The 13,337-nt window shown below is 38.4% G+C and overlaps 1 non-coding gene across 1 annotated transcript; it reads left to right on the forward strand.

Moving 5' to 3' along the window:
* The first annotated feature begins 12,759 nt into the window (after positions 1-12,759).
* Positions 12,760-12,866, forward strand: LOC139076271 (U6 spliceosomal RNA). Its single transcript, XR_011527683.1, has one exon. It is a non-coding gene; the product is annotated as a U6 spliceosomal RNA (small nuclear RNA).
* Positions 12,867-13,337: the final 471 nt, after the last annotated feature.

The following is a 13,337-nucleotide window of genomic DNA, read 5'->3' on the forward strand; positions in this document are numbered from 1 at the left end:
AGGTCAAGTTTGGCTTCCCCTTTGTAAGTAAATGGACTGCATATTACAAATATAATACAGATCACGAGATTGCACCCTTCACAAATTTTACCCTATGTCATGTCACTGTTCCTTTAATCCCACTATTAGTAATTTGTCTCTTTGTATCTCAAATGAATCTTTTTTTAAAGATTTTACTTTTTTCCTTTTTTTCCCCAAAGCCCCCCAGTACATAGTTGTATATTCTTCGCTGTGGGTCCTTCTAGTTGTGGCACATGGGATGCCGCCTCAGCATGGCTTGATGACCAGTGCCATGTCCACGCCCAGGGTTCGAACCAACGAAACACTGGGTCGCCTGCAGCGGAGCGCGCGAACTTAACCACTCGGCCACGGGGCCAGCCCCTCAAATGAATTTTTTAAAAATATCTTCCAGATCTCTTTATAAAAATCACTCCAGAAGCACCCTACTGGTTGCTTACAAGTCAGGAAGGAGGAACATGATAAGTCATTAACAGTTTAGTGGAACTTTATTTTCTACCCAGCACCCTGAGAATCTTTCTTTCTTTGAATGGAACAAGCTGCACACTGAGAGAAATGGGACCACTGAGTCAAAGGAATAGAGAGGATGTAGTAAGGGGGAGAAGGGAATATCTCTGAGTACTTCACAGAGAGCTTGAAGCTGGTTCTGCTCTCGGGGGTTACTGGAGATTACAGTGACAACCCAATCTCATTGATTCAGTTCAGTGATTGCTTGACTGTACTGGGATATGTAGTATGGGCTTTAGATTTAGACAGACCTGGATTGATGTCCTTTATCTTTACATAAATAAATTAAACTTTCTGAACTTCATTTTCCTAATCTCATGATCCTTGTTAGTCGTTAGCATTGAAGAAGACGATGAATAATGTGGGAACTGGTCTGATATTTGGCATGTGGTAATGTTCCCCCTGCATCAAGGCAGAGGGGATCCTGCGACTGGTGGCCACCATGACCAGGAGTGAGATCTTGCTCTTTTATGTAACCACAGATTCAAGAGGAGGGGTAGCCTGAATCTGGGCACCAACCACCTTTGAACATCTGTTACTTAAGCTCAGTTTTGTCTTATGAATAATTTAAAATGATTTTACATATATTTTAGTGTTTAAATGGAAAACTTGAGTTGCAGTGGTATTCTTTCCATATGTGCTGCCCTACCCCAGGGTGGTATCACTGTGGTTCTTCATCTATAGTAGCTATCTGAAATCATAATATTTGGGATGTAGCTTGAATCACAGATGTCAGTAGAAGTACAGGATACTATAGGCCCAGAGTGTTGTGAAGAGTATGCATAAGACGCCACACAGTGATATCTTATAACTTGTTTTTAGATCAGGTAAACTCGATTACATTTCATATGGAAGAAGCTGCATTTCTGTTACATTTGTGGTCTCATATTTATTTTCTCCACTCTGCTATTAGGAAACCATGATGTTTGGAGAAATCTCATCTGTCAGCTTTTTAAAGGATGAATTGGAGAGTAGAGATATCTGTTTCAAACAATGAGTATTGAATTCTTATTATTTTTCAGCCCAAATACAAGTTCTTGGTGTACATTTAACCAGAACATGGAATGTTTCAGTTGTTTTTAGAGTCCTTTGATTCTAGGGAATACTCTCTGGGTCACACAGGTAACATATGGAAGAACCAAGATATGATCAAAGTTCTATTAGGCTTTTCTATGGAAATATGTTAATTTCTGCTCAGTCCACTTGCAGGCGAGAAGGAAACATACACATACACAAAAATAAACTTGCTAACAAACACATGAGAACCTTGGCACTCAGGATTTGGCTCTTAGGGCTGGCACAGTTTTACTTGTAACACTAAACAGTTGCTGCAGGATCAACAACATTTAAGGAGAACACTACCTCTCTTGCATATATCTCTTAACAAAAGTCAACTTGCTTCCAGGGGGCTGGCCCTGTGGCCTAGTGGTTAAATTTGGTGTGCTCCCGTTTTGCAACCCGGGGTTCAGATGCAGGGCACAGACCTACACCACTCGTTGGCGGCCATGCTGTGGTGGCAACCTACATATGAAAAAGAGGAAGATTGACAGAGACATTATCTGAGGGAAAAATCTTCCTCAGTAAAAAAAAACCCAAAAAACTCAATTTGCTTCCTTAGACCACCCAGTTTTGTAGGCTGTGCTGCTCCTGCTGAGAGACAAATTGGAAGGATTTGAACAGCCTAAGTACTTATAAGAGAAAACTCAAATTAACTACTTTCTCAAGTCCCTAATTTCAGTATACGATTGCAATAGACTCTCCCATTTATTTTCTTTTAACCTTTATGTCCCAATTTGTGGTCATGGAAGTGCTCATGAATTACTGTGGCATTTTAACCATTGTGTATGATGACTGGAGAGACATATTCCAATATTAGACAATTAAAGCTACTTTTAAATTTGTATCTATTTAATGCTAGACCAGAGGTCAGCAAATTATGGCCCACAGGCAGATCTCACTTGCTGTCTGTTTCTGGAAATAGTTTCTTTTGGTAACACAGTCATACTCATTCATTTATGTATTGTGAGTGCTACTTTCATGCTACATGGACAGAGCTGAGTAGTTGTAACAAAGCAATATGGCCCATAAACCTAAAATATTTACCACCTGGTCCTTTATAGAAAAAGTTTGGCAACCCCTGAATGTACATGAGGAGTGCTACTGATCTTTATATTGGCACTAGATATACAACAAATGTTAAAATCACAGATAGTTTAGTCTTTCTAAAATATTTAATTTAATCTTAATAGTTACATCAAATTCAACTTCATATAAATAATTGTATTCATATTTTTATTTTCCTCAATTATAATTTTTATATAGCCTATTAAATTTAATAGAAACTTTTGAATATTTTGGAGAAAAATGTTTTCAATATTAAGAATTTCAATTTTTAAGTTAACTATAGTATTAATTTTTTAAAAAAATATATTCAAGTTTTTACCCTGTAAATACAATTAAATTTTGTGTTTAATCCTTTAAATCAATGAGAATGAGAACAAGTTAAAGAATTAGAGAGAAATAAAAAATGTGAAAGTGGTGCTTAGAAAAGAGTAAAAGGTGAAAAGAAAAATAGTAATTCTGACATTATGACAATGTATTTTATCAAGGGAGGAGGTAGAACAGAATTATGAAGTACTGGGCTGTTGGCTTAATTTATCACTTTGTTTATTTAGGCCTGTGGTATGTGGGCCTCCATTGGCGCTCTTGGCTAGGCCCTGCAAATGTCTGCAATGAGCCTCATCAGTTCCAAGCCACGCAGTAATTAGGTGCTTTGGGGTACCTATGTCTGGATAAATCACCCTAAATTTCATCAGCTTTTCTGTCTAGTAAAGAGTAAACCAACCCAAATCCAAGCAGGCTTGTTGATCGCAAGAAAGGGCCTCTCCACTTCTGGTTCATAGTCATGGCATTTGAAGCTTTGGTCCAAGACAGGATTGGTCATAACACATCATAGTTTCCCTGTTTTTCTATAATTATGCACCTGCTATTTGGGTAAAGGCATTCATTTTTAGTAACTAGGATTTATACAGCCTTTCTAAATAGACTGTTAACTTGTGATTGAACAGTTATGTTTTCTAAGAAAATATACAATTACTACAAAATATATTTAAATTAATGCATCTGGTTGCTTAGGTATAATGTAAAAAGCACATGGAACAATTTTCTTCAATAAATGAAGTTAAGCTTCCGTTTGCCTATTTATTTCAGCATCAGGAGAAAATGACTGGATTTAATTCAACCAAATATAGAGGATGAAATTAAAATACAAACCATGGTTATTTGCAAAATTCACTCAGTTGCGGGAGGTGGGCATTGGAAAGCACGTCAACGAGATAGGCAGTCGTGCTTCAGAGGCGAAACCGAGGTAAGAGAGGGGCCTGTGATTCCTGATAGGGAGGAACATGCCTCATGTATGTGACAATGTGAAGCAAGAAAAAGCAAGTCGTTTTGAAATTGCAGAAGCTGACCTGCAAGACTGAACTTGCGGGTGAACTTCCTAAGCCTAAGCCAGGGTCGGGCAGTAAAGTTTATTCACTTAACAACAATTGATGTTTCTCCCAAGCAACACTGCTTATCAAACTAATCTGAAATAAACCCAAAATTACATGCTCCCAACAGGGACCTTTTAGAACTGCAGCTGCACACATTCTCTGGCGTACTTTGAACAGCTCCGTTGAAACTATAAGCTTTTCTTAAAGACTTTCTGTAATCTTCTCCTTTGGTCAATTCATCTGCTTCTGCCTCTAGCTGGGCTCTGAAGCTTTGTACTGATTGGACTCATTGAATCAAAGCACATAGCCCTTTCAGTGTAGGGATGTGTTGCCCTCCTTGTCTAAGTGAGTGCTTCCCCGCTGGCCCGAGTGCTCATAAAGGTCGTGTGTCTCCTCAGCACATGGTACACTGTGAGCCCAACTCTTGAGCTTAAGCATGGGTGATCGCCCTGCTTCTTCCTAGGACTTTTTTCTCCAAACACAGGAAGGACCAAAGAAGTTCCATCTGTGTATTTCCAGCTTCTACGTGACATCTCTGAAGTCAAGAATATGGAAAATGAACTTGGTAATCCTTTCTTATTTTACTCCTGACCTCTCTATCTAATTGGTCTGTTCACTAGTTTCTGCATTCTGTTTAATTCGGCAAACTTCTCTTGCTCACTGAAAGCTTCACTCTGCCCCCTTCTTTCCATCTCCAGTGCCTTCAACTTGCTTAACCAAAGCCAGCATTACCTGCATCTCACACCACTGCAGTTGCCTCCTGACTAGTTGCTGGCTTCCATTTTTGCTTCCATTCAGCCTATTTCCATATGGCACCAGATGGTGTTTAAGACATTATCTACCTGCTCTCTTGAGCTTCAGTGTCGTCCCATCATCTCCCAAATGAGACCTTTAACATTGAGGTGGACTCTTTAACTTTGTCTGCTGGGCCTCACTGCCTCAGATCCTGCATCTTTTCTAACTTTATCTCATACCTTCTTCCATTTCGGAATTATGCTCCAGCTGAACTGGCTTTTCTCACGAAGATTTTTCCTGTCTCATGCAGCAGGAAGCTGGGGTTGCCTAACTTTCCCAATCTAAAGGGGATTCTCCCTTGCCCCTTTGGTCCCTCTCACCCTGTTTACTTAGAGCACTTATGATAATTTTCAGTGAGATAGTTTTTGTTTGCTAATTTGCTCGTGACCTTTGTTCTCTATTATAGTCTAAGCTCCAAGAAGGCAGAGACCTCATTTCTTTTGTTTGATACTACAGTTCTTGCTAGAGCTTAGTACAGTGTCTGACACATTATAGGCACATGATAAATAATTAGTGAATGCATAATTGATGGAATGACTGAATGAATTAACCCACAAATTATTTATAGGAAAACAGATAAGAAAACTCCTAATATTGCTTTGAAGGAATATTTTTCTTCCCAGGGAAAGAGCTTAAAATATGGGTAATATTCGTCAGATAGATAAGGATTTAAAATATTAATATTCCTGTGTCTGTGATATAGAACATTCTTAAAGAAGAATGAAAATGTATGTGTGTTTGAAGTTGAGAGGAACAAAAGAATAACCACAGATATGTCTGGAAAGGTTTGTTGGTACTGAGTTTGAAGGTGCTAAAGCATTTGAATTTTAGCTTATGGGGGAATGAGGAAGAATCACTGAGGGCTTTTAAGTAGCAGACTGATATGGTCATGTCTATGTTTTATTAAAATGACTTCAGTCATGTGTATGTGTGTGTGTGTGAGAGAGAGAGAGAGGATTGGTTTGAAGAAGGCAAATGAACTAAGGTAAAAGAGAGTATTTAGCAGGACACTGAAATAGTTTAGAAAGAGACCATGAGAGGGTGTATCAAAGAATAGCATGAAGTGGAATTGACATCACAATAATGTTGGAAGAAAGAATGAATCAAGGATGAGCTGGATATATCTGAAGCAGTTGAAAGGTTATACATATGTATGAACTAAAGTATATATATATATATCAGATACACTGATGTATATGATAATTAAGCAGTAGAGTTTTATGCATACTTAACATACTGTCTCTAATTGATATATCAGTAGCCAAGTCTTGTCATCTAATTTCCATCCTGCTATTGCCAAATATACACCAAAAAGAGTGGCGAACCCAGAGTTCTTGCACCTGCTACCCTGTGGACACCACTGGGATGAGAACGCTGATCTTTCAAAGAAATCCTGACGTATAGTAGCGGCAAAATTCTTGCCTCTTAGAAGAATAAATGAATGAATGATAATACCAGACACACTTTCACCCCTACCATATAAAGTATCTATGATACACTAGCTAAGTCAACTAGTTGACAGTAAGAATAAGAACTCTAAGCAAGACATTGAGTCGTTTTAAATTTACATTGAATCAGCCACACCCAAACTTTTGGTGTCCAGTCGAATACTCCTAATATTAAACAACACAAATGTTTGTTTTTCCAAAGAAAATAAGAAGACAAAGAGAGAAAATATAACAAATCTGATGCTACTCAGCAAAAAATGTCGATTGATTGCTGTTTACATATAGTTTAAATTTTTAAGTTTTCACAAACTCATTAATTACTCCATCCGGGATATTGAATGGTTCCTGAACAAGGTTAAAAAGAATTATTCACCTTCCATAAAGACAATTTCAATCTATCTTTTGAGATTCTATTTTTGTGGATTATAAACAGTGGGGGGATTAGAAAGGCCTTACTATTCTACTCCATCCCTCACCCTTCCAAAGCCGTTGCTACTTACAGCCTTGAATTACTAAGAACTGATTAAACTTCATTAACGAGGCACTGTATTTAACAGTAACTGAAAGGGAAAAAATGTCTTTAAGGGTTTCCAGATAGTGAGCTTAAATTAGCCTCAATCTTTCACAAGCAATGATTTATATATTTTCTTAAATATATCTGCAGCCCTAGAAAGGTTTGTGTTGGTTTGTTATGTTCTGAGAAAATAGGCATTTCATCAACTTGATTCAACCACCAGAATGCAATAAACTGGAGAAAGTAGAGACTTGGGGCAATGATGCATTACACTTAGGCTAGCAAAGAACTATCCTGAGCATTCAAATTTATTACATAGCAGGGGAAACTGTATCTTGTTATGGATTATCCAAGACAACCAAACCTCCTAATAAATTTCTGAAGTGTTTCAAATCCAGAAAACAGACTATAGAATCTAGAATTTTATATCATAGTGCTTGAAGAGATTCACTCTAGAAAGTAAGCATTTGTCTTTAAAATATGCTCTACCTACCAGATTTCTCAGATGTGAATTAGTTTCGAAAGCTTTGCCAGCTCTTAAGCAGGAATGATGAACTAAAATTAGAAGTCAGTCAGTCTTGAAAGCTGACATGCCTGTGAGCAACAAAATCCTGCAGTGGTTTTGTGATAAGTTAAGCAACTAGATTGGAATTGTCACATTTACACTGTTCATTTTGAAAACATAACTTAAAACGTCTCTTTAGGGGGCTGGCCCCATAGCGTAGTGGTTAAGTCCAGCAGTCTTTGCTTTGGCAGCCCAGGTTCATGGGTTTGGGTCCTGTGTGTGGACCTACACCACTGTCAAGCCATGCTGTGGCGGGGACCCACATATAAAGTAGGGCAAGATTGGCACAGATATTAGCTCAGAGTAAATCTTCCTCACCAAAAAACAAAACAAAAGTGTCTCTTTAGTGTTGATTGAGCTGATGACAGAATGGCCACAATGATACACATGTTCTTTAGTTCATAATGGCATTGGCAAGAGGAAGCAAGTTCATCATTGGGACTGAGGTATCCTCATATTCCCAGATGCATATAGTGGAGATACCAGACTTTACTCTTAGACTATGAAACTGTATTTTTAATTGTATTTATTTTATTTGGGGTAGGGTTGCACAAAATGTTAGTTACTGAAAAATTAGAAGTAAATCTTTAAGAAAGCTTATGAATGATATTCTCTTTGAAGTATATTTTATGAAATTAAAGACAATTAATGTGACAAAAGCATAAAGAATGTAAATTTCGTCTAGGTTTTACTTGCAATATGTAAACGCTATTTATCAGATCTCTTTGAAATGCTATTTTGCATATCTCATGTGCTACCCAACCCAATGTTCCATTTGAAAGTGTCATGGCATAGTTGTTGAAGAATGGGAAGTGTACCTTCCATGTAATAATCCTAAAAGATTTTGGATTTATCTAATAACGTCATATGTGAAACTTCTTTACCAATTCTACAATGCTATGTAAATCTAAGAAATTACCACAGTTTTTCCCCCCAGCTTCCTTTACATGGGAGTTATAAAAATCAGTGGGCTCAGTACTTCTCAACAGAGCCAGTTTTCTATGATAGGCATGTTTGAGTATGTGTTGGGGTGCACGTGTGTAGCTGTTGTTGAGGAGATTACGTCTTCCCACAGCTCATGTGTACACATGGAGGGCCTCCCCCAAGGTAACACTCTTGGTCTTTGGTTCCACTCCTCACCACACCACTCCATGTAAGAATGAGTGAGCTCCAATGCTTGATTAGGTACAGCTCATTTACTATTATGCTTTAAGCCTTGAGGATGCGCTCAGAGTGAACTGTCCAAGGTCTAGACTTGGATATAATGGGGAACTAGGAGGGCTGAGGCGCCCATTTGCCACACACCTAGCTGCATCCTACAACCTAGGTTTTATTGGTAACGGTGCTGATATGTTGATCTCTACATGTTTGTTTCCTATATTCTACAATTTAGTTCAGACAGGATCAGGAGGGCTATAATTTACCTGACTACTGAGATCTATTTTATAAGCAACAGAGCTCTGCATTAAATTACTTCGAAGAGCTTCTCTGCTATCTGATTCATTTAGTTCTCCACGAAGAAAAGTAGAAACAGCACAGTGGAATTTCCCTACAGTTATGTTTGTGTATTGTGCACACACATAAAACTTACTGCAGTTGTCTCTTCCAATTCTTCTAGTTTCTAAATCAGAATAAAATGGAGAAATTATAAATGTACCATCAATGCTGCTAATGACTTGTGATCTTGTTTCCAGCTGGTGCTGACTCCCTGGTTCCATTTCTCTTTTTCATTTTTATTTTTAAAGAATTATCAAGTATTAAAGTGCCAATAAGGACAAATTGCATTTGAATGACTTTTATATTTCAAACTACTTTGAAAACATGATTGAATAATTTGGCTTATCTTTGAAAGATATTCTTGTGAACTCTTAAGCCCACCCCAAACTCTAAACTTCATCTCCGCCATGGGCATTGATTCCATGAGTTCTTACTGATGAAAACTGCGTTATCTGTTAGCTTGTCTCCCATCACCATGGGTCAAACTTCTTTGATTCTACTTCAGAATTTGCTATAGTCAATAAAATAGTTTCTTTACAATAAGTGCAAAGAAGAGATATAGGAAATTGTCTTTGGTTAATTGCTTTTGGTTTTACATCTAATATTGGCAAACAATGAATTTGTAATTGATTGGTTTTCTCTTAATCACCTTAAATTCTCTAAGATATATTTTTAATGTTTTACATTAGCATAACATTTTATACTTTTCAAAGGACTTTTAAACACATTTTCTCATCTGATACTCAGAGAGTGGAGTATTCTCTTTATTTTATTTAGATACACACTGAGAGAGGAGGAAATTATGGGAATCACCAAGGGTTCATGACTATGCCGGGGGAAAGGCTAAGAACTCTCTTTGAGCCTGTTTCATGGAATGAGACTTGCCTTAGAGCATCCCAGAACTATTGGCTAAATTAGTAGAAGCCTTAAGCGTAAAAATGTAAGCACTTTGTTGAATGTTTTTAGTGTGGGTTTGAATTTTGAACAAGGTTAATTGATTAGTTGGGGTGAAGGGGAGAGTGAAACAGCTGAACACATCTGGTGTCAACTGATAAGAACCACAATCACACACTCCATTTCCCTCCTAGGAAGGGAGGAGTGCCCTCTACTTGACAGTCAGTAACGTGCTCCTGCCTCTGCTGCTTATGTCACTGCTGGGAGCCCCTGATGGAAACAGTCTCTATCCACAGATAGAAAAAAGAAGGTGGATTTGTGACTTAAGGAAACTTTTAGGATGCTGAAATAAGCTCTCCTCTTCTTTTCCTGCACTAGTGTTCACTCACTGCTGATGGGTGAGTGAAGCTGTGGCGTGGGCCCCCTGCCTTGAGAAACTGTTTCCCACTTCTAGAACAAGGCATCAAATTAAAAAAGCCCATGTGTTTAACACTAAAGCCTATGTATCTGTATGATTTCTCTTTCTTTGGGAATGTTCATACACACATATATACCCTTAGAGGAAAGAGACAAGTCTGAGCAACAGACATTATTCCTTGGCTATTGCTTTTGGCCTTATTTCAAAATGGGAAGAAAAATACTCAGATAACTAAGAAACTCTTTAAGGTGAAGGCAGAGTCCAACAGGTGTGAAGAATGATTATTTAGACCAGACTTTGCGACTTTAATGTGCGGAGGAATCACTTAGGGATCTTATTAAAATGCAGATTCTGAATCAGCAGGTCTCAGGCGGGTATTCGAAGTCTTTCTGACGAGCTCCCATGTGATCATTCTTCGGGTCTTCAGACTACACTTTGAGTAGCAAGAGTCTAAAGCATGACTATGGAATGACAGAATGGAAAGAGAACAAAACTGTGAACCCTTTTCCTCCCCATAGTTTACATGCAAGTAACTTTTGCTTTCCCATTTTGGGTATGCTTTCTTGTTTTCATCTGGAAGTCTTGAAAAGAAAAAAAATAATATCCCTGAGGGCAAACTTACTAGGTTTTGTTTTCTGCATGAACACAATATAAAACTTTTAAAAAATCATCTATATGTAAATAACGTTTAAATTAGCATATTTATCTAGTTAATGGTTTATAAATGTTTGCACTGTACTAAACATCTATTATTTGTGCTACAGACTAAAATTTTGTGTTTTGTAAATGCAGTTGAAACCAAGATTTCCTTAATGCAATAATTAAACATTAAACCCCAGTAGTCCGCAGCAGGGGAATGGGGATGCATATTTATAGTGGGTGGGAAAAATATGCTACAGTGTTTAGCCATCCATCTCCATTAGACTCAGTCACTGTCAAGGGCAACCTGTCTCATGGCCAGGAGAGAAGCGGTAAGACAGGCTATTCCTCTCACAAGACTAGTGCCTATAAAATCTAGCAGATTTCCCACACATTTTTGATGCTTTGAAAATCTATTGCAAAACATTTCTATGAGGACTCTGGTAAAAAACATTTCCCCTCAGTTCTGCAATACTATTCAGTAAAGTTTTTACTACTCAGAACACCTCATTCATTAATTTAGCGAATGTATTTTAAGTGAATATTTGCTAGAGACACAAAGATGGAAAGAAAGATCTCTAACCTCAAGGTGCTACAGTCAGGGCTGCAGGTGTGCAGGCAGCTCTATCAGATGGAATGAGGTCATGTCTGGAACAGGTTATGCATGACATACAGTGGGAGCCCAAGGGAAAGCGACAAATTAGTGACGGCTTAAGGAAGATATAGTTTTCAAACTGGTGCTGGAAGACAGAGCTTAAAAGGATGAATTGGCCAGGCAGACAAATTAAGGTTGGGGAGGAGAGTGGGAGAGAGAAAGAGAACATCCCAAGCAGAGGAAGTAGCTCAAAAGGCCGGGCTGTATGAAAGAATGTGACCTATTTAGGCATCTCCACGTGGCTCAGAGATGGTGGGGTGATGTGTGAGGGGAGAGCGATGAGAGGTGAGATTGAGTAGGTAGACAGAAACACAGTGTGAAGAGTCTTCTGTCTTAAAAAAAATAAGATCTTGTCTTTAAATTGAAGGGAGTCATTTAAAATTTCAGCATCTGTAATATCACAGTCTTATATTCGAATGAATTCCATGTCATTTCTTGTCTCTGCTAAACTAAATATGTGAATAAACATCTTTTTGGACATACCTGATTTTTTCACACAGATTGGTTTAACATTAAAATTAAAATGTTGGGGCTGGCTGGGTGGTGTAGTGGTTAAGTTTGCCTTCTCCACTTCAGCTGCCTGAGGTTCACATGTTTGGCTCTCTACACGCCACTCATCAAGCCATGCTGTGGCAGCATCCCATATACAAAAAATAGAGGAAGATTGCCACAGATGTCAGCTCAGGGCTGATCTTCCTTACCAAAAAACTATTAAAATATTTCCGGTTTCCCCCTATCTTTCCTTCTACCTTTTGTGTATGCAGGGCCTGCCTCTTCTTGCAACTCAAGCCTGTCTCTCTCTGTTCTCCTGGTTTCCTTGCTGTGGGAGTAGAAAGAACATGTTTCTACCAGTATTCCCATCAATGCCTCTCCCCACCCACTAAAGATCTCAGATGTAGCACACACGTTTCTCTCTCTTTTATTCAAGTGTCACAGTTACTCACACCATTCTAAACACTTGCTTTATTCTGTTGGGCTGAAGTTCTGAAATACATATGTGTGTTTGTGTTATTTGAATATCAGAGCTATGCATTTGACCTTTTATTAAATGCCAAGGACAAAGGGGAAAAGATGAGGATTTGCAGATATTTAACAGTCATTGGCTGGAAGTGTAGCTCTGAGTAATTTTCTTTGAGCACTTGAAAACACAGGATGGATCTCCTGTGGCAATCTTGGTTCACTAGCTTTTTGAAATGCATGCATTTGGAAAGCTGCTCTAAGTTCACATCGTGTTAATTAAGGAAAGAGCACATATTACCAGTTTCCATTACATGAGTAGCAGGATATCTTTATTTTTCTGAAATTAGAGATTTGGGTGCTCGCTTTGGCAGCGCATATACTAAAATTGGAACGAAACAGAGAAGATTAGCATGGCCCCTGCACAAGGGTGACATGCAAATTCGTGAAGCGTTCCATATTTTTTCTGCAAGGCATATAATAGTAAAAACGGCAAAAGTTTGTGATAAAGAAAAAACATTAGGAGCAGCAAGGCAGAAGAAAACAACTTACAAAGGAATCCCTATCAGGCTTTCAGTGGATTTCTCGGCAGAAACCCTATGGGCTAGGAGAGAACGGAATGATGTACTCAAAATACTGAAAGACAAAAATTTTCACCCAAGGATGCTCTATCCAGTCAAACTTTCCTTCAGATACAATGGAGAAATAAAATCTTTCTCAGACAAACAAAAGCTGAGGTTGTTCATCTCCACTAGCCCTGCCCTACAAGAAATAATTAAAGATGCCCTCACACCAGCAACAAAAAGGCAAAGGTCTACAAACCTCTGATCAAGGAGATAAATAGACAGACCCGATCAGAAACCCACAGCTCTCTACCAGCACAGGGAGGCAAAGGCTCAGTTACAACTTAAAAGAGAGAGGAACAGAAGGCATCAA

The sequence above is a fragment of the Equus przewalskii genome, chromosome 15, assembly GCF_037783145.1.
Source record: "Equus przewalskii isolate Varuska chromosome 15, EquPr2, whole genome shotgun sequence".
Classification (NCBI taxonomy): Eukaryota; Metazoa; Chordata; class Mammalia; order Perissodactyla; family Equidae; genus Equus; species Equus przewalskii.